Genomic DNA, 20,360 nt, shown 5'->3' on the forward strand with positions numbered 1-20,360 from the left:
ACTCTCTCATAAACTCATAGATGTCCTGGTTGACCCAGGTGGTCGGTATGTGTTTCTTAAACTGTTCATTCGGAATAAGCTGTTCACATTGGCTAATTTGTACCTCCCAAATCAGGATCAGGCTCGGGTGTGCTGCGCGTACTTGCGGAAATTAGAGGAGTTCACGGAGGGAGTTTTAATTGTGGGCGGTGATTTTAACCTGATATTCGATTCCAGACTTGACACCTCCTCGGGCAGGTCTGCTGTTCCAAAGTCCCACCTGGGAACCCTGAAGACTGTGATGCATTCCATGCAGTTGATAGACGTGTGGAGGATTCTGCACCCTCGTGTAAGAGAGTATACTTACTTCTCCCCGCTACACAATATGTACAGTCGGCTGGACGCCTTTCTTGTTAGCCACCATTTGCTTACCTGGCATCCTACCTCTGAAATGGGCCCTATGGTTTGGTCGGATCATGCCCCTGTATTTCTGACAATTACATTTCCTAGCTCGGTACCCAATTTCCAGTCTTGGAAACTTAACGATAATTTCTTGCATAACTCAGTGTGTGTATCAGCCCTTAAGGACTCGCTAACCGGATTTTTTGAGGTGCATGCACATGAAACCACCCCATTACCTTTACAGTGGGAGGCGCTGAAGTGTGTAGTTAGAGGAGTCCTGATACAACATGGGGCACGTTTGAAGCGGCTTCTAACTCAGATACGGGATCTTGAATCCTGTCATAAGCGCGTTCTTTCCTCACAGATTTTTGCGGAACTTACTACAGCGAGAGAATCCTTGCGTTCTCTGATAGACCAGTCACACGCTCGGTTCAGGGACCGGATGCAAAAACATTCTTACGAATTTGCGGACAAATGTGGCAGATCTCTGGCACGGATACTGCATCCTCGCACACAGGCGTCGTATATCCCTAAAATTACATCTCCCTCGGGCGGTGAGGTTCATGATCCGGTGGGCATCACTGATTGCTTCAGACAATATTACTCGGCCTTGTATAATCTTAAAGGCCATTTTCAGGATATGCAGGTGGATGCGTTGCGGGATAAAATAGACCGATATGTGCACGACACTGCGTTGCCGTCCTTGGGGGACGGGGAGGCTTTGGGACTTGAAGAAGATTTTTTGGAAACGGAAGTGGAGCGTGCTATTGGAGACTCTCCCTTGGGCAAAAGTCCAGGACCAGATGGGTTTAATAATAAATTCTACAAGACATTTAAAGATCAACTGGCTCCATTCTTGACGAAAGTTTTTAATTCCGTGTCTTCCTCGTGTCCCTTTGCACCTCAGTCCCTTGAGGCCCATATTACCCTTCTACCAAAACCGGGCAAGGATCCGACGTCGTGCGCAAACTTCCGGCCAATTTCGTTGAGAAATAGACGTTAAGATTTTCGCAAAGTTGCTTGCCTCTCGACCTTCACCTTTCTTACCTGACCTGATCACAGATGACCAGGTGGGGTTTGTACATGGTAGAGAAGCGCGGGATAACACTAATAAGACCCTCCTTTTAACATCATACTGCCAAACTCGTAAGATACCGATGTGTTTACTCTCGGTCGATGCCGAAAAAGCTTTTGACAGGGTACATTGGGTGTTTCTCCGCAGTGTTCTGACACAGGTCGGCCTTGGAGCCACTACGGTGGATAGGATTATGGCATTATAGCATGGGCCTACGGCCCGGGTTCGAGTTAATGGTTTGTTGTCCGACTCTTTGTCTATTACTAATGGCACGAGGCAGGGGTGCCCACTCTCACCTCTACTCTATGTTTTGGTCATGGAACACCTGGCCGTGGCGCTGCGGAGCAACCCTAATATCAATGGCGTATGTGTATGCGCACACCATCACAAACTGGCGCTTTATGCTGATGATCTCCTTGTGTACATTACGACTCCCATGATTTCCTTTCCATCTTTGACGGGGGAAATCGAGCGATTTGGTCATTTGAGTAATTTTAAAGTAAACTATTCTAAATCGGAGACATTGAATATATCGCTCGATGTTGCTCTCGTCACTCATCTCGCTCGGGTCTTCCCGTTTAGGTGGCAATCTAAATCTCTAAAATATCTGGGGGTGCATATCCCCACACGATTTGTTCGCTTTGAATTACACACCCATTCTGCAGCATACCTTGAGGGATCTAATGTCGTATGGCGGGAACCGCATATCGTGGTTTGGGCGCATTAACGCGGTTAAAATGGACATTCTGCCCAAATTCCTATACATATTCCAGACCATCCCTATCATAGTACCAACGAGTTTCTTCCAAACCTTGCATAGGGTCATAACCAAATTTGTATGGGGTTTCTCTAAGCCTCGTATTCGTTTTGCTGTCCTTAGTCGGCCAAAAGTGGAGGGGGGCGCGGGTTTACCGGACTTTAAACGTTACCATCAAGCTGCGGTCCTCATGCGATTGGTAGACTGGTTCCGCTCAGGTGCGGGTAAGCAATAGGTGCGCATTGAGAAGGCTATGTCTCCCCTAGCACTGTCGTCTCTGCCTTGGTTGTCTGTTCTCCAGCGACCTTCATCTTCTCTGCCTTCACTCACACGTCAGTTTCTTGTAATCTGGGAGCGGATCTTTGCTACGGTGGACCTTGTACACCGTCCAGGTCCTCTGACTCCTCTTTTTGATGATCCTTCCTTCCCTCCAGCGGTGGGTGTGGACACATTCCTCTTTTGGGAGAGACAGGATGGTGGTTATTTGGCTAAGACTCTTACACCTGAGGGTGCAATTTTGTCACAGACTGTTGTCTCTGAGGCCTGCCCGGGGAGACGTTCAATATGGTGGTCCTATTTTCAGTTGCGCTCCTATCTTTCCTCCATGGGCGATTGTCTTGTATTGCTGCAGGATAAGACTCCTCTGGAGCACTATTTGTTGTTGATTATTGCCCCTTCTCATGTGTTGTCCTATCTACACGGGATCCTTCTACCTAAATATGATTACTCTCAGTTGACATTCACTACAGCATGGGACGAGGAATTGGGGACTCGACATTCTGCTGAGGAGTGGGGCACATCTTTCTTCCTGGCACACAAGTTACCGACCTCGTGTTTCGCTCAGGAAAAAAATTATAAGATACTCACCAGATGGTACCGCTGTCCTGCTTTGCTGCATAGGATATTTCCTAATGTATCTAAAGAGTGATGGAGGTGTGGGGAGGCTCCTGGAACTATGCTGCACATTTGGTGGGACTCTCCCAAACTATGTCCCTTTTGGGGAAAAATTTTTGATCTTGGTAACAAGCTTTTTCATACTGAGGTTCAGACTTCAGCCTCCATTGGCTTACTTTCCATGGTTCCTGGATCACTCCCACGCCTCAAAAAGGGTGTTTTTCAGCATTTCTTGACTGCAGCGAGAACAGTGATCCCTCGTCACTGGAAGTCCAGTACTGTGCCTTCTTTGAAGGAATGGGTAACGTAGGTGAACTGGATTATGAGGATGGAGGAGTTGATGTCCGCTGATCGTGGTAAATCTGAGCTCTTTGTCCGCACTTGGGCAGTGTGGTCTGGATTCCAGGGTGGTACTGATCTACCTCTCTGGCTGGATGGCCTCTTTTGAAACGCCTATATAGCCAACTTTTGTGTGCTGTGTCCATATGTGTTTCCCTTTGTTATCTTGTGTCTGTGTTAGTCTAAAGCAGGGGTCTCAAGCACGCGGCCTGCGGGCCGCATGCGGACCCTGGGGCTGTCATCTGCGGCCCGCGGGACACAGAGCCGCTAGTATCGGCTCTGCTCCGAGACTCTGGAATTCCCTGACATCGCTGTCCACATATGAACAGCGATGTCTGGGGCTTCCCCAGAGCCGGAGTCCCGAGCAGAGCGCTGGTGTCGGTTTTGCTCCGGGACTCTGTGGAATTCCCTGACATCGCTGCCCATATATGGACAGTGTGTCAGGGTCTTGCCCAGAGCGGAGCAGAGCACTGGTGTTGGCTCTGCTCCTGGACTCTGTGGAATTCCCTGACATCGCTGTCCACATATGAACAGCGATGTCTGGGGCTTCCCCAGAGCCGGAGTCCCGAGCAGAGCGCTGGTGTCGGCTCTGCTCCGGGACTCTGTGGAATTCCCTGACATCGCTGTTCACATATGAACAGTGATGTCTGGGGCTTCCCCAGAGCCGGAGTCCCGGGCAGAGTGCTAGTACAGGCTCTGCTCCCGGACTCTGTGGAATTCCCTGACATCGCTGCCCATATGTGGACAGTGTGTCAGGGTCTTCCCCATAGCGGAGTCCCGGGCAGAGTGCTAGTATAGGCTCTGCTCCGGGACGCTGCGGAATTCCCTGACATATCTGCCCATATATGGACAGTGTGTCAGGGTCTTGCCCAGAGCGGAGTCCCGGGCAGAGCGCTAGTATTGGCTCTGCTCCGGGACTCTGTGGAATTCCCTGACATCGCTGCCCATATATGGACAGTGTGTCAGGGTCTTCCCCAGAGCGGAGTCCCGGGCAGAGTGCTATTATCGGCTCTGCTCCGGGACTCTGGGGAAGCCTCTGACAACGCTGTCCATACATCGACAATGATGTCAGGGGCTTCCCCAGAGCAGGAGTCCCAGTGATGTCAGGAGCACAGCTGGAGTCCCAGGAAGAGCCTACTAGCGCTCTGCCTGGGACTCCAGCTCTGGGCAAGCCCCTGACATCACTGGGGCAGCCTCTACAGAGGGCACTGGGGCAGCCTCTACAGAGGGCACTGGGGCAGCCTCTACAGAGGGCACTTTGGCAGCCTCTACAGAGGGCACTGCGGCAGCCTCTACAGAGGGCACTGTGGCAGCCTCTACAGAGGGCACTGTGGCAGCCTCTACAGAGGGCACTGTGGCGTTATCTACAAGTGGGTGTGTGACAGTATCTGAAGAGGACACTGGCATTATCTAGGGGTGTGTTGCATTATCTACAGAGGGCACTGTGGCCTTATCTACAGAGGGCACTGTGGCCTTATCTACAGAGGGCACTGTGGCCTTATCTACAGAGGGCACTGTGGCATTATCTACAGAGGGCACTGTGGCATTATCTACAGAGGGCACTGTGGCCTTATCTAGGGGTGTGTTGCATTATCCACAGAGGGCACTGCGGCAGCATCCACAGAGGGCACTGCGGCAGCATCCACAGAGGGCACTGCGGCACTATCTAAAAAGGGGCTGCCCAATCTTGACATGTGTGCTAACTGAGCCGCCGGACTGCATTTAGTGACACTTAAACTGGAAAGCTGGATTGTTGAAATAAGCACGTGGAGAAATATCTCAAATTTTAAACCTAGCGGTATTATTATAGTAATGTAGTATTATTATTCTAGTAATATAGTGTTATAGTAGTTCAAATAACTAATTGATTAACAATAATTTTGTATTGTATCAAATTTGAAAGTAATGCGGCCCGTCAACTTCCCATTTTTTCTATATGCGAGTTTGAGACCCCTGGTCTAAAGTATAATGTGCACCTATATGTGACAACTCTTATCCAAATGTGGGGACTGGTTTCCCTAAATATTGAACTAATTCCGCTGCACTTATGTTATTGTTACTCTCATTGCATCTCTTATTTAGCTTATACTTGCTGGTTGGGAGGCTACCTCCTACTGCTGTTTCTATGTTTCTGTAAATTTTATGCGATATTGAAGTTATTATATTGCACTGCGTGCAAAGTTTGCAAATTTATGAAACAATGTGTATGCTATAATATTTTTTATATTTTCAAAATAAAAATCTGTCCTATAAATGACGCATTTGTGAAAGATTTTAAATTTTATTATTAATGCCAGATTTCTACTAAATTCAGCCCCAAAAAATATGGGGTCATAAAAGTGATCACACACCTAGATAAATTCTTTGAGGGGTGCAGTTTCCAAAATGGGGTCACTTCTTGGGTGTTTCCACTGTACTGGTACCTCAGGAGCTCTGAAAACGCGACATGGCTCATGAAAACCTTCCTAGCAAAATCTGTGCGTCAAATCGTTCTCCTTCCTTTCTGAGCCCTGCCATTGGTCCAAACAGCAGTTTATTACCACATATGGGGTATTGTCATAATCAGGAGAAATTGCTTTACAAATGTTGGAGTGCTTTTTCTCCTTTGTTCCATGTAAAACGTAAAATTTCTTGCTGAGAAAATGTAGATGTTCATTTTCAGACTAATTCCAATAAATTCTGCAAAAAACATGTGGGATCAAAATGCTAACTATACCCCTAGAAAAATTCTTTGAGGGTGTAATTTCCAAAATGGGGTCACTTCTTGGGGTTTTTCACTGTACTGGTACCTCAGGTCAGGAGCTCTACAAACGCGACATGGCATCCGAAAACCTTCCCAGTAAAATCTGTGCTCCAAATGGTTTTCCTTCCCTTCTGAGCCCTGCCGTGGGTCCAAACAGCAGTTTATTACCACATATGGGGTATTGCCGTAATCAGGTGTTAAGGATCTGCCAGGCACAGCTTCTGTATCCACGCCCATAGGTAATCAGTCTGCACCTGCTTCTATGTCTGTGAGACTGACTCCATCTTCCACCACTCAGGATGGCAGGCTTAGGAGCGGGAGAGCCTATCACAAACTGACCAGACGGAGCTAGCTCCCGCCCTCTGTCTATTTATACCTGCCTTTCCTGTTCCTCCTTGCTTGTGATTCTTCTCTGTTGGTTTCCTGGCCCTGCTGCAGCTTCTTGAACTACTTGTCCCTGCTTCGTATTGACCCTGGCTTACTGACTACTCTTCTGCTCTGCGTTTGGTACCTCGTACACTCCTGGTTTGACTCGACTTGTTCACTACTCTCCTGCTCTGCGTTTGGCACCTCGTACTCTCCTGGTTTGACTCGGCTCGTTTACTCCTCTTGTTGCTCACGGTGTTGCCGTGGGCAACTGCCCCGTTTCCCTTTGTTCTGTGTTTCCTTGTCTGGTTGTCTGTCGTGCACTTACTGAGTGTAGGGACCGTCGCCCAGTTGTACCCCGTAGCCTAGGGCGGGTCGTTGCAAGTAGGCAGGGACTGAGTGGCGGGTAGATTAGGGCTCACTTGTCTGTTTCCCTATCCCTGTCATTACATAATCACAAGCCCATATACCTACTCTACCCTGGTCCCTCACACCACTATGGACCCCCTTGAGACCCTGGTTCAGCAAATGCAGGGTCTCTCCCTACAGGTCCAGGCCCTGGCTCAGAGGGTCAACCAGCCTGATGCTACCATGGTAGTGCCCCTCACCTCACCTCTTGAACCCCACCTCAAGTTGCCTGACCGGTTCTCAGGGGACCGGAAGACTTTTCTCTCCTTTCGGGAGAGTTGTAGGCTCTATTTTCGTTTAAAGCCCCACTCCTCAGGTTCCGAGAGCCAGCGGGTGGGTATAATTATGTCCCGGCTCCAGGAAGGGCCCCAAGAATGGGCCTTCTCCTTGGCTCCTGACGCCCCTGAACTTTCCTCTGTTGATCTTTTCTTTTCTGCTCTCGGACTCATTTATGACGAGACTGACAGGACTGCCTTTGCCGAGAGTCAGCTGGTGACCTTACGTCAGGGTAAGAGACCTGTTGAGGAGTATTGCTCTGACTTTAGGAAGTGGTGCGTAGCTTCTCGGTGGAATGACCCTGCCTTAAGCTGCCAGTTTAGGTTGGGTCTGTCGAACGCCCTGAAAGACCTGCTAGTTAGCTATCCCTCTTCTGACTCCCTAGACCAGGTTATGGCTTTAGCGGTACGACTTGACCGACGTCTCAGGGAACGACAACGTGAACGTTTATGTGTTTTCTCCTCTGACTCCCCCATGATGCCTCCCGAGGTTCCGTTGCTTCGTTCTTCCACGGAAGACTCGGAGGTACCTATGCAACTCGGGGCCTCCGTGTCCCCCCAACAATACCCGCCTTTCCTGTTCCTCCTTGCTTGTGATTCTTCTCTGTTGGTTTCCTGGCCCTGCTGCAGCTTCTTGTACTACTTGTCCCTGCTTCGTATTGACCTTGGCTTACTGACTACTCTTCTGCTCTGCGTTTGGTACCTCGTACACTCCTGGTTTGACTCGGCTTGTTCACTACTCTCCTGCTCTGCGTTTGGCACCTCGTACTCTCCTGGTTTGACTCGGCTCGTTTACTACTCTTGTTGCTCACGGTGTTGCCGTGGGCAACTGCCCCGTTTCCCTTTGTTCTGTGTTTCCTTGTCTGGTTGTCTGTCGTGCACTTACTGAGTGTAGGGACCGTTGCCCAGTTGTACCACGTCGCCTAGGGCGGGTCGTTGCAAGTAGGCAGGGACTGAGTGGCGGGTAGATTAGGGCTCACTTGTCTGTTTCCCTATCCCTGTCATTACACCTGGTTGCAGTTGCATAATCCCACGTTTGACTGGAATACTGGGGATCTTACCAAATGGGGTAATGAATGCTTGCTGTCATGTTTTTCTGTTAATTCTATTTCTCCCCCTGAGGAGGTGAACACGCTACCTGAGTTTGTTCAGGACTTCGCTGATGTTTTCTCTAAGGAGGCCTCCGAAGTGTTACCTCCTCATAGAGAATACGATTGCGCTATCGATTTGGTACCAGGAGCTAAGCTCCCTAAGGGTAGGATATTTAATCTCTCTTGTCCCGAACGTGAAGCCAAGAGAGAGTATATCCAGGAATGCCTGGCCAAGGGTTACATTCGCCCCTCTACTTCTCCAGTAGGTGCTGGCTTCTTCTTCGTAGGGAAGAAGGATGGTGGTCTTAGGCCATGCATTGACTACCGTAACTTGAATAAGGTCACTGTAAGGAACCAGTATCCCCTTCCTTTGATTCCTGATCTCTTTAATCAGGTTCAGGGGGCCCAATGGTTCTCTAAGTTTGATCTACGGGGGGCGTATAACCTTATCCGCATCAAAGAGGGGGATGAGTGGAAGACTGCGTTTAACACGCCCGAAGGTCATTTCGAATACCTCGTCATGCCCTTTGGGTTGTGTAATGCTCCCGCGGTCTTCCAGAATTTCATAAATGAGATTTTAAGAGATTACCTGGGGGTATTTCTTGTAGTGTACCTTGATGACATGCTTGTGTTTTCCAAGGACTGGTCCTCCCACATTGAGCATGTCAGGAAGGTGCTCCAGGTCCTTCGGGAAAACAAACTGTTTGCGAAGACCGAAAAATGTGTGTTTGGGGTGCAGGAGATACCATTTTTGGGTCAAATCCTCACTCCTCATGAATTCCGCATGGACCCCGCCAAGGTCCAGGCTGTGGCGGAATGGGTCCAACCTGCCTCCCTGAAGGCGTTACAGTGCTTCTTGGGGTTCGCTAATTATTACAGGAGATTTATTGCTAACTTCTCGGTCATCGCTAAGCCTCTTACAGACCTCACTCGCAAGGGTGCTGATCTCCTCCACTGGCCTCCTTCGGCTGTCCAGGCTTTTGAGGCCCTTAAGAAGTGCTTTATCTCGGCCCCGGTGTTGGTTCAGCCCAACCAAATGGAGCTATTTATCATGGAGGTTGACGCGTCCGAGGTGGGAGTGGGGGCTGTCTTGTCCCAGGGTACCAGGTCCCTCACCCATCTCCGTCCCTGTGCCTACTTCTCCAGGAAGTTTTCGCCCACTGAGAGTAACTATGATATTGGCAACCGCGAACTCTTAGCCATTAAATGGGCATTTGAAGAGTGGCGCCACTTCCTGGAGGGGGCTAGGCACCAGGTAACGGTCCTTACCGACCACAAGAATCTGGTTTTCCTAGAATTGGCCCGGAGGCTAAACCCGAGATAAGCTCGATGGGCGTTATTTTTTACCAGATTCAATTTTTTGGTTACCTATAGGGCTGGGTCTAAAAATATTAAGGCTGATGCACTGTCGCGTAGCTTCATGGCCAGCCCTCCTTCGGAGGAAGATCCTGCTTGTATTTTGCCTCCAGGTATAATCATTTCCTCTATTGATTCTGATTTAGTCTCTGAAATTGCTGCTGATCAAGGTTCAGCTCCCGGGAACCTTCCTGAGAACAAGCTGTTTGTTCCCCTGCAATTCCGGCTAAGGGTAATCATGGTTTGACTCGGCTCGTTTACTACTCTTGTTGCTCACGGTGTTGCCGTGGGCAACTGCCCCGTTTCCCTTTGTTCTGTGTTTCCTTGTCTGGTTGTCTGTCGTGCACTTACTGAGTGTAAGGACCGTCGCCCAGTTGTACCCCGTCGCCTAGGGCGGGTCGTTGCAAGTAGGCAGGGACTGAGTGGCGGGTAGATTAGGGCTCACTTGTCTGTTTCCCTATCTCTGTCATTACATCAGGAGAAATTGCTTTATAAATGTTGGGGTGCTTTTTCTCCTTTATTCCTTGTAAAAAAACAAAGTCGATTTTCATCTTCACAGACTAATTTTACTAAATTCTGCAAGAAAACTGTGGAGACAAAATGCTAACTATACCCCTAGAGAAATTCCTTGAGGGGTGTAGTTTCCAAAATGGGGTCACTTTTGCGGGGTTTCCACTGTTTTTGTCCCTCCAGGGCATTGCAAACATGACATGGGACCAAAAACTATTACAGCAAAATCTGCGCTCCAAAATCCAAAAGGCGCTCCTTCGCTTCTGAGCCCTGCTGTGGGTCCAAACATTAGTTTATGACTACATATGGGGTATTGCCATAAACAGGAGACATTGTTTTACAAATGTTGCAGTGCTTTTTCTCCTTTTTTCCTTGTAAAGATGAAAAAATTCTGTTTTTTGTTTTTTTTTAAAAAGTAGATTTTCATCTTCACAGCATAATTACACTAAATTCTGCAAAAAAAACTCTTGGGACAAAATGCTAACTATACCCCTAGAAAAATTCCTTGAGGGGTGCAGTTTCCAAAATGGGGTCACTTTTGGGGGGTTTCCTCTGTTTTGGTCCCTCCAGGGCATTGCAAACATGACATGGTACCAAAAACTATTACAGCAAAATCTGCGCTCCAAAATCCAAAAGGCGCTCCTTCACTTCTGAGCCCTGCTGTGAGTGCAAACATCAGTTTATGACCACATATGGGGTATTGCTGTAATTGGGAGAAATTGCTTTATACATGTTGGAGTAGTTTTTTTTCCTTATTCCTTGTAAAAATGAAAAAATTCTATGTTTTTTTTCGAAAAAAAGTAGACTTCATCTTCACAGACTAATTCCACTAAATTCTGCAAAAAACTGTGGGGACAAAATGCTAACTATTCCTTGAGGGGTGTCGTTTCCAAAATAGGGTCACTTTTGGGGGGTTTCTTCTGTTTAGGCACAGAAGACCTCTTCAAACCTGACATGGTGCCTAAATATATTCTAAAAAAAAGGAGGCCCTGAAATCCACTGGGTGCTCCGTTGCTTCTGAGGCCTGTGCTTCAGTCCATTAGCACTTTAGGGTCACATGTGGGATATTTCTAAAAACTGCAGAATCTGGGCAATAAATATTGAGTTGCGTTTCTCTGGTAAAACATTCTTTGCTACAGAATTTTTTTTATTACAAATGAATTTCGGCAAAAAAAAATTACATTTGTAAATTTCACCTCTACATTGCTTTAATTCCTGTGAAACGCCTAAAGGTTTAAGAAACGTTCTGAATGCTGTTTTGAATACTTTGAGTGATTGCAGATATGTCACTATGGCAAAATACCTCTTTGCAGCACCTCTTCAGTCTACCAGAGGTCGTCCTTGTGGGCTGAACTGGGGGTCAATAGTCTCAATGATATTTATGTAGATAATATATTATGCTCTGATTTTGGATTTGCAATACAAATTTCAGTTAACCAGACACTTTTTTCTGCTATTTACCACTCAGTCATGCGTTACAAGCACAGAAATCTTGAAATTTCCGGTAATTATTATTTTTATATCCCAGGGCCCAAGAGGCCTAATTTCAGCGCTGTATACCCACCAAATGCATAAAAAAAACTTGCAACACCCGATGCCTGGAAAAAATATATACCAACTCTCACTGAGGTAAATGTATCTGATTTATTAGGCAGGGTTCCCACGTAGCGTAAATGCTGCGGAATTTCCGCAACGGAATTGTGAGTAGAAATTCTGCAGCATTTACAGTTGCAACAAAGTCGATAGAATTTAGAAAATCTCATGCCCACGCTGTGGGGGAAAAAAAAGCGTTGCGACTTTTGCGGCGTATTCGCAAAGATTATGCCGCAATCTATGCAAAAGGAATCGCAACTAAGGGAAAAAAAACAAAAACATACTTATCCAGAAGTCTGTGTGCCTCTGTCCAGTCCAGCCTCCGGGGAAGACGTTGCATCCCATGTGACCGCTGCAGCCACTCAAAGGCTGCTGTGATGGTCACATGGGATGAAACGTCAGCCCAGGAGGCCGGTCTGGATGACATCATAGGGCCGGCATTCTGGGATGATGTTACATGTCATCAGGCTGGCGCCAGGCTACAGCGGTCACATGGGCTGCAGAGTCATCCAGGGAGGCCAGACCGGAGTGCACAGGAGGGACGCGTCCCCATAACAATGGCCTTGGTAAATATGAGTTTTTTACTGCTGCTTTCCACAGCGAAAAATCCGTCTGACAAAATGCACCATATTATGGTGCGGTTTTTCTGGTGGAATGCATTGTGGGTTCCAGGCCAGATACGCTGCGCAGTTTTAACGCAGCATATCCGACCCGTGGAACCCGGCCTTAGAGTTGTATTTACATGTATCACCTGCAGCTAAGAACAAAATTATACAGTTATATATTGTTCATCAAATATATTTGGCTCCCACCAAATTATACAAAATAGGCTGCTCTCCGGACCTGAATTCATATTACTGGTAAATTATATGGAGTTGCCACCGATTGCAAGGTTTAGGCATCAGGTTACTGCTTTCATGCCTGGGCTCCTCTCTGTCCAGGTGACATGCAAGCCGGAGCTGGGTCTTCTGCAGGCGGATGAATGGACTCATTATATATGCATTTTACTACAGTAATCTTTATTTAGAGCGTAACCAAACGTTCGATCAACTTTTTATTTTCTAGCAGCATGTGTAATATAAATATATTTTGTAATATACTTTATTAATGAATTTGGGCTCCTTTTTGTGTTATACGTGTTTTAAATGGCCACTCTGACACTATTTTACTACGTTTTATTTCTTGTATTTCTCCTGTTGCTAGCAGAAATCCGTACACTGATACATTCAAATTCTGCTGCCTATGAGTACGGGTGGGTGGTGGCCCCATCCTGACGTCAGATGTGCACGCCCCCATCGTGACGTCAGGAAGGTCTCTCTGCCTCTATACACTACACTCTCTTTAGTGTAACCTGCAGCAGCAGAGCGCATGGAAGAGACTGTGATGAGCTCTGCTGCTGTCCGGACTATAGTGTGTGTGAGAGGCGCTCCAGTAGCAGAAGCGCAGGTCTGGCGCCCCCTCCCTGTCCCCTCGTCCACTGTACTATAACCGGCAGTAGCAGAGCACAGGGAGGAGAATGACAGCTTTGCTACAGGCCGGACTATAGTGTGAAAAAAAGAAGTGAAAAAAAAAATTGCTAGGAGTAATGTATTCACATAGAGGGACATAATAGCAGTTTAAATAGTTTTTTTTGGGCGAAAGTTTAGCTACGCTTTAAGGACAGAAAATGCATCACGCTGAAATAGCATAGTCCATCTTCACCAACCATTAGAATGTGGAAAACTTAACCAAATTCTCCCAATTTGTAAAAATCATGGGTCCAGCTAAATTTGACAATATATGGAACCTATGGCTCAGCTCCCCATCAACCAATTGAATCTTCCCCGGGCTTGAGAGCCACATAGCTGGAATTTATTTTAGGCACTGCTGCTGCGCTTACGCCCTTGTAACTACCACCATATTGTTGTTAATATACTAGCTGCCCCTTATAGCCCACTAAGCCAGTTTAAGTTGTTGCTGTTAGCGCAAATCTTTTGTAGAGCATCTAATATAGATCAGACGAATGGGCGATGATTCACCTCCTACAAGAGACACGGACCTATTAATGGTAACTGATTTTCATAGTATCTCCTTTTTAATCTGAGTGAGGCATGGAACACACCTATGTAGTGTTAAGGGGGTTTTACACAGGACGATTATCGGGCAGACGAGCATTCATAGAACACTCATTGCCGATAATTGCCCAGTGTAAACAGGGGAACGATCAGCAGATGAACGAGCAAACGATTGATCATCTGCTGGTCGTATCGTTTTAAAAAAGGAAAATATTATCGTTGTCGACAGCTCATCTCCCTGTGTAAACAGGGAGACGTGCTGCTGACATTATAATAACGTATGGGGACGAGTGATCGGAGTAACGACCAGGAGCAAGCGAGCGCCGATCAACGATGTCTCCTCGATCGGCGCTCGCTGCACCGGTTGCTTATCGGCCGGTGTCAAAGGGCCTTAATTCTACTGACTGTAATCCTATTCATAACATGTAATAGATTTACATGTTAATTTGTATCTTTGCTGTACTTGCACTGTTCCTTTTTTTTTTTACCTTTGTTAAAGTGAATAAATCAAGCTTAAAAAAAAATAAAGAAATAGAGTAGAAGCTGATTTCGGACTTCAAAATCAGCGCCAAATAACTCTGTGTGAACTGGGCCAAAAAGGCCTGGATTTCAGAGGCTGTTTTCTCTTGAAATCAGCCTCGTATTTTTCCGCCTGAACACATGCATTTTTTGAATGCGATTTTTCAATGTGGTTTAAAGAGCACCTCAACCACAATTTCTGAATTTATCCTGAGTATGGTACTACTTCTGTTACACACTGGACAATAGAAACATTGTCTCAGGGTTTTCAGAGCTGTACACTGTGGACCTGGCTATTATATGTGCATAGTTCACATTCCTGGCATACTTTCCTTTCTCACAAATTAACTCCCATCTTACTTTCATGCATTGAACATTAAATTGTACTATGAAGAGCTCATTAGGAAGGTACGTTTTGTTTGGATTAGGGCTTGTCCAAACGAAACGGAATTGCTGCAGAAAATTTCTGCAGCAATTCCGCAGGAAGTAGCAGAAGATCCGCTGCGGAAAATACGCACCATTTCCTGTGTTTTTTACTGCAGAAAATGTTGTGGATTTTGCTGCGTCTTTTTCAATGCTGGGAGATGGTGACATCTCCTCTGAAAAACGCAGCAATTCAGTCCACTCCCCGCATAAGGAATTGAGATCAAAAATACGCACCGCAGGTTAATTTCTGCTCAGAAATTTTACGTAGCGTGTGGATGAGATTTGTTAAATCTCACCCACTTTGTTGCTACTGTATTCTCCTGCGTGTTTTTCATCCGCAATTTCGGACAGAAAATACGCAGCAATTCCGTTACATGTGGACAAGCCCTTATATGTATTATGATTCACAAAACAGAAGTAAATAAAATGTTCTCTCAGGAAAGTAGCTTCATCCGCCAAATTGCTCTTGATCCGTTCCTGTTATCGATCACATCCAAGTTCATGAACTTGGATGTGATCGATAATAGCTGGAACCTGCGTTAGACCAGCGCTCCCCAAATCCATCAGACCCGCTGACCCGACAGATTCGACTTTGACCGCAAAAGAAAGCTTCTATGTATCCAGGATACATAGTCTGAGCTTTCCATCAGGGGAATCCATGAACGGAAACCAAACTGAAACAAACGGAAACCACAGGTTACCGTTTACATCACCATTGTTTTAATTGGTGATGGATCCGGTGCAAATGGTTACCGTTTGTCTCCGTTGTGTAAGGGTTCCGTTGTTTTGCGGAATCAATAGCGTAGTCGACTACGCTATTGATTCTGTCAAAACAACGGAACCCTTACACAACGGAGACAAACGGAAACCATTTGCAACGGATCCGTCACCATTGAAATCAATGATGATGAAAACGGAAACCTATGGTTTCAGTTTGTTTCAGTTTGGTTTCCGTTCATGGATTCCCCTGATGGAAAGCTCCAATGGAACCCATGAACAGAGCCCCGACGCATATGTGAACGAAGCCTAGCTTGTTTTTGTAGGGCGAGCTGTAGTTTTTACTGGTAGCATTTTGGGTTACATACAACTGTTCTTATCACATTTTATTCCTTTTTTGGAAACTAAGTTGACCAAAATACATCAATTCTGCTGTTTTTGGAATAGTTTGAACTTTTACAGACGTGGTAATACAAGTGATATTTTTTTTTCATCACTTTAGGTTAAAAATGTGTCAAGTTTTTTTTTTACATTTCTAAAAATGTTATTTAACTATTTTTTACTATTGTTAGATCACTGGTACAATACACTGCAATGCTTATGTATTGCAGTGTATTGTCATTTTTAAAGTCTCCTTTTAAGCCCTATCTCTTAATAGGAGCACCAAGATGGCAGACCTGGGGGTCTTCATTAGCCATTTACCACCCAATCCCCCCCCCCCTTTACCCGCTATTTTGGAATACTAGTTTAATATGCTGTTACTTATTATTGCTTCTGTTTGGATTTTCTGTATATTGTTTTATATGACTCTTTTACAATAAAATACGGTTTGAAAATAAACTCAAAAGAATGCATCATTTCTGCCTCCTCTGTGTTTTGGATCTACTCCTAGTTTTGGTCTACAAATACTGAAGCACGTGTTATAAGTAGATTTTGTTGCGAATTGCAATGCAGATTTACAGATTTAGCCTGGAGTTCATCTATTGCATTGCATGAGTGAAACCTGCTGCAAAAATCTGCACCTTGCCTAGAATCTGCTGCAGATTTATTACGCTGTTTGTGAATTGGACTTAAAATCCATCAACTTGCATTGTAGTATACGAAAATGCTGCAAAACAAATACATTGTGTGAATATATCCATACTGTCATGCAAGCATTGAATTATTAGCATGTTATAGCTTGTGGTATAGGAAGGTACTGATTTTCCTTGCGGATAGTAGGCAGTGCTCCCTGGGTTAAGTATGCAAGATAGCTCTCCTTTAGATGGGAGAAAACGGTCTCTAGTGCCACCTATAGGTGACTACCCTGTAATTCATTGTCCCACCCTTTATAGAGCCTTGAAACATTAACCCAAGTCATGTTTCAAGCCTCTATAAGGCCAGGTTTGTACATACGCAGATTTGATGAAGTTTTTTTTTGAGAAGATAGAAGTAAATCCAAAAGGAAGAAAGAAAAGACTGATGCCCACTCCCGTGTTTGGATAAAACACTGAGCAAAAAACTGCATCAAAAACGTCATCAAAATTCTGTCTGTGATCCTGGCCTTAAAGGGAATGTGTCGCTAGAAAAAAATGTTTGTTTGTTTTTTAGTTAAACTGTTAGTATCTAAATGATTACACATTGTTCTAATTTTTTTAATTTTTTCACAAGTCAGGAAATATTATAAATTAGATTCTAATTTATAAAATTTCCATGTGCTGGTCACTAGAGGGAGCAATTCCCAAAATTGCAGCATTGGCATGTGGTAAAGCAACCTCATTGCTTTATGCTGCAAAATTGGAGAAGACACACTCGCTCTAGTGTCCTCACACAATCCCCCCTCCTTTATCCTGGCTAGTGCCAGGAGAAAGGAGGGGGTTGAATGTTCAAACCTCCTACACTGTGTGCCGCCATTTTTTGAGCGAATGCACAGTGTAGGAGGATTAGATACAGTAGTAATCACACAGTATAACGCGAACATACACACACATCACATACACAAACATAACTTACCTGCTCCTGCCGCCGCCGCTGCCTCCGCTCCTAGTCCATGCTTCTGAACATATGAACGGAAGCCGCGACCAGAAGTAGTCATCTTACTGTCCGGCCGCGGCTTTCGGTCCACATGAGAATGGCGCCGGATGTCTCTCTGCCGAAGACCTTCCTTTTGGACTGTGTGGGAGCGGCGCATGCGCCGTTCCCACACAGACAGCGTACGCTATAGTGAATGGAACGGCTCCTGTTCGCATTCACTATGGGGATGTATGTGCCGTATTCCATCTCTGTATGTGTCGTTAATCGACACATACAGAGATGAAAAAAAAATGGCAGCCCCCATAGAGAAGTAAAAGAAAGAAAGAAGTAAAACACAAAAACACAAATAAATAAAATTTATTTTAATAACATACTAAAAGCAATAACATGTAAAAAAAAAAAAATTCGTGACACCTTCCCTTTAAGGGACAGACATTGGCTTACAGGGAGGACGCCGATAGGTGGCACTAGAGAGACAGTTTTCTTCCTACTTGGAAGAGAGCTATTTTGCATGCCATTGGTATAAAGATTTATAAACTAATGGTTGCAGCATAAATGATACAATCAGCCGATAAGCAAGTTTTCGCACATTCATCGGCTGATCGTTGCCCTGTTTACGTGGGGCAATGATCAGGAACGACCGTTCATATGAACACTTATTTGCCCGATCATTGGCTTTCGTGGCTACTTCATTGTTTGCCCTAGAACCTAGGAGATCCTGATCTATGTTTTCATTGTATCATCTAAAAATTGCTATAGATTTTGTGCCTGCTTATTCATGCAGTGAATCTTCCATACCACCCCATCCGAAAGGTAGTATATTGGATTGAGATCTGAAGGCCTCTGGACTACCCTGAACTCTTTGTCATGGTCGTGGAACCAGCTTTAGATTACATCTGCTTTGTGACATGGCACGTGATGGAAACAGAAACTGACAGTTTGTGAAAGTCAGAGCGCTTTGAAGTAAAGCATGGATGTAACTTCAAGCAGACTATTTCATAGATATGAGCATGCACCCTGTAATCTTGATGAAATTGTTCATAGAATTTTCAGGCCATGCTGAGATGTTGTAGTTTCTCAACAGATGGAGAGTCAGAGGTTGGAAGACAATACTATACACATTAAAAATTGGCACATACTTTAGTTTTCCCCTGTATACCAGGATTCGCAAACATGTCGATCCCCGATGATTTCCGAGTATATACCAGGACAAACAGCACTTTCAACTCCCGAGGACCCTGATGAAATTACAAAATGCGGTAGAGCTCGGGAGCCATTGGCTTCGTGCCCCACTGTTCACCCTTGTAGACCACAGAGCCCTTTAGGCCTGCTGCCTACGTATCAGCTTGTCTCCAGTACGGGCAGACGCGATTACGTCACCGCGCCTGCCTGGGCATCGTTCTGCAGACTGCTCAGGCTACAGGGCAGGCTGGTAGCCTGCACTGCTGTGCGAGACGTGCGAGTGGGATAAGGTGAGTATTTTTACTTTTTCTTTTGTTGATAGGCCAGGAGACAGCTTGGGGGGCACTATTACTTTATGGTGCACTTTGAGCAACACACGGGGGCACTATTAATGTTGAGGAATTATTTAATGTTACTTTGGCAAAATTATTTTGGGGGCACTTTTAATGTTGGGGGCAATATGGGAGCATTGCTTGGCACTGGAGCACTATGCTTAGGGGTCACTATTGGCACTATTACTATTGGGGGCACAATGTGGGCACTTACAGATGTATTCTGGTTATCACCTAGCCACTGGATGGGGGATAATAACTGTTAGATCGGTAGGGGTCTGACTATTGGGACCCCACCGATCGCCAGAATTGAGCGGAAGGGCGCATGCATGGCCGCTACTCCTTCAAACTCCTCCTCACTGTGGTCCTGTAATGATGAGGAACGGAGGCTTAGTGATCGTGGGGGTTCAACGATGGTCCCCAGCGATCAGATATTTATCCCCTATCCTGAGGATAGGGGATAAATGTACATTGTGGGAAAACCCCTTTAACTGCATACACTGGAAACAATGCGCTCAGATAACCTGGTGTCCCAATACATTCTTTCAGTGTAAGTGCCCTTGACGTGCCATATGTTTGTTTAATGTCCCATATGACTTAACAATAAAAGCTCTCTACTTCTGAATTTGGTGTGCAAATAAGATATTCAACTGAGGTGTTTAAGTTTTTGTTTTTTTAAATCAGTAAATCTGGCACTTCATTTTGTGATAAAGGATAAAGAAGTTGGTACTTATCACCAAAACATATACATGAGCTGCAAAGTAATGACCATTGTTTACCGTCTCCATGATTGTATTTAGCGGCTGCTAAGCGACAGGACTACAGGGCAGTGTGCCGTGTGACCGGAACTTCTGTTCAGCGCCTCTGTTTCCGCGGGAGCTTTGTTTGGTTACACACATGTGAAAGTGACAGGGACGCCGGTGTTTTGTGTGTACGGTATGTAGTACAGATGTCAGGCTGGGGTGTAAGGTGTGGGCGTCACGGGAGGCTTTTCATTCTTTCTTCTCCCATGTATTATAATCGATAAATTATAACAAGGAATGAGCACTTTATGTTCTATTCATTTTTAATACATACTTGGGCTGATTTAGTAGTACACGTGTATGGAGAGGTTTGGGCTTTGTAATAGCTGTAATTAAAGGAGTTGTCCATATACCCTGGTAGGGCCTATAAAGGCTATAGAAAATCATCCCCGACTTGATAGCCCTTTTATACATGCCCGAACAAAGTATTTGGTAACTGCAGCAACCTGGTGTTGCATTGTAGTGCATTCTCGCAATGTGGAATTGCGGCAAAACCTTATCCACATGTGCTGGGAAAAATCTGCAC

General features: G+C 45.6%; 1 protein-coding gene and 1 long non-coding RNA gene across 4 annotated transcripts in view; one reads left to right on the forward strand and one right to left on the reverse strand.

Annotated features, from left to right (window-relative positions):
- Positions 1-19,873, reverse strand: part of LOC142660915 (uncharacterized) — an 82,878-nt gene extending 63,005 nt beyond the window's left edge. For both annotated transcript variants that reach the window (XR_012850586.1, XR_012850585.1), the window contains exon 1: positions 19,811-19,873. This is a non-coding gene — a long non-coding RNA (uncharacterized LOC142660915). The remainder of the gene's footprint in view (positions 1-19,810) is intronic.
- The window catches only part of GTF2H2 (general transcription factor IIH subunit 2), a 31,146-nt gene continuing 30,635 nt past the window's right edge, over positions 19,850-20,360 (forward strand). For both annotated transcript variants that reach the window (XM_075837979.1, XM_075837990.1), the window contains exon 1: positions 19,850-19,967. The gene's annotated coding sequence lies outside the window, so the exon portion shown is untranslated. The remainder of the gene's footprint in view (positions 19,968-20,360) is intronic.

The sequence above is a fragment of the Rhinoderma darwinii genome, chromosome 1 (assembly GCF_050947455.1).
Source record: "Rhinoderma darwinii isolate aRhiDar2 chromosome 1, aRhiDar2.hap1, whole genome shotgun sequence".
Taxonomy (NCBI): Eukaryota; Metazoa; Chordata; class Amphibia; order Anura; family Rhinodermatidae; genus Rhinoderma; species Rhinoderma darwinii.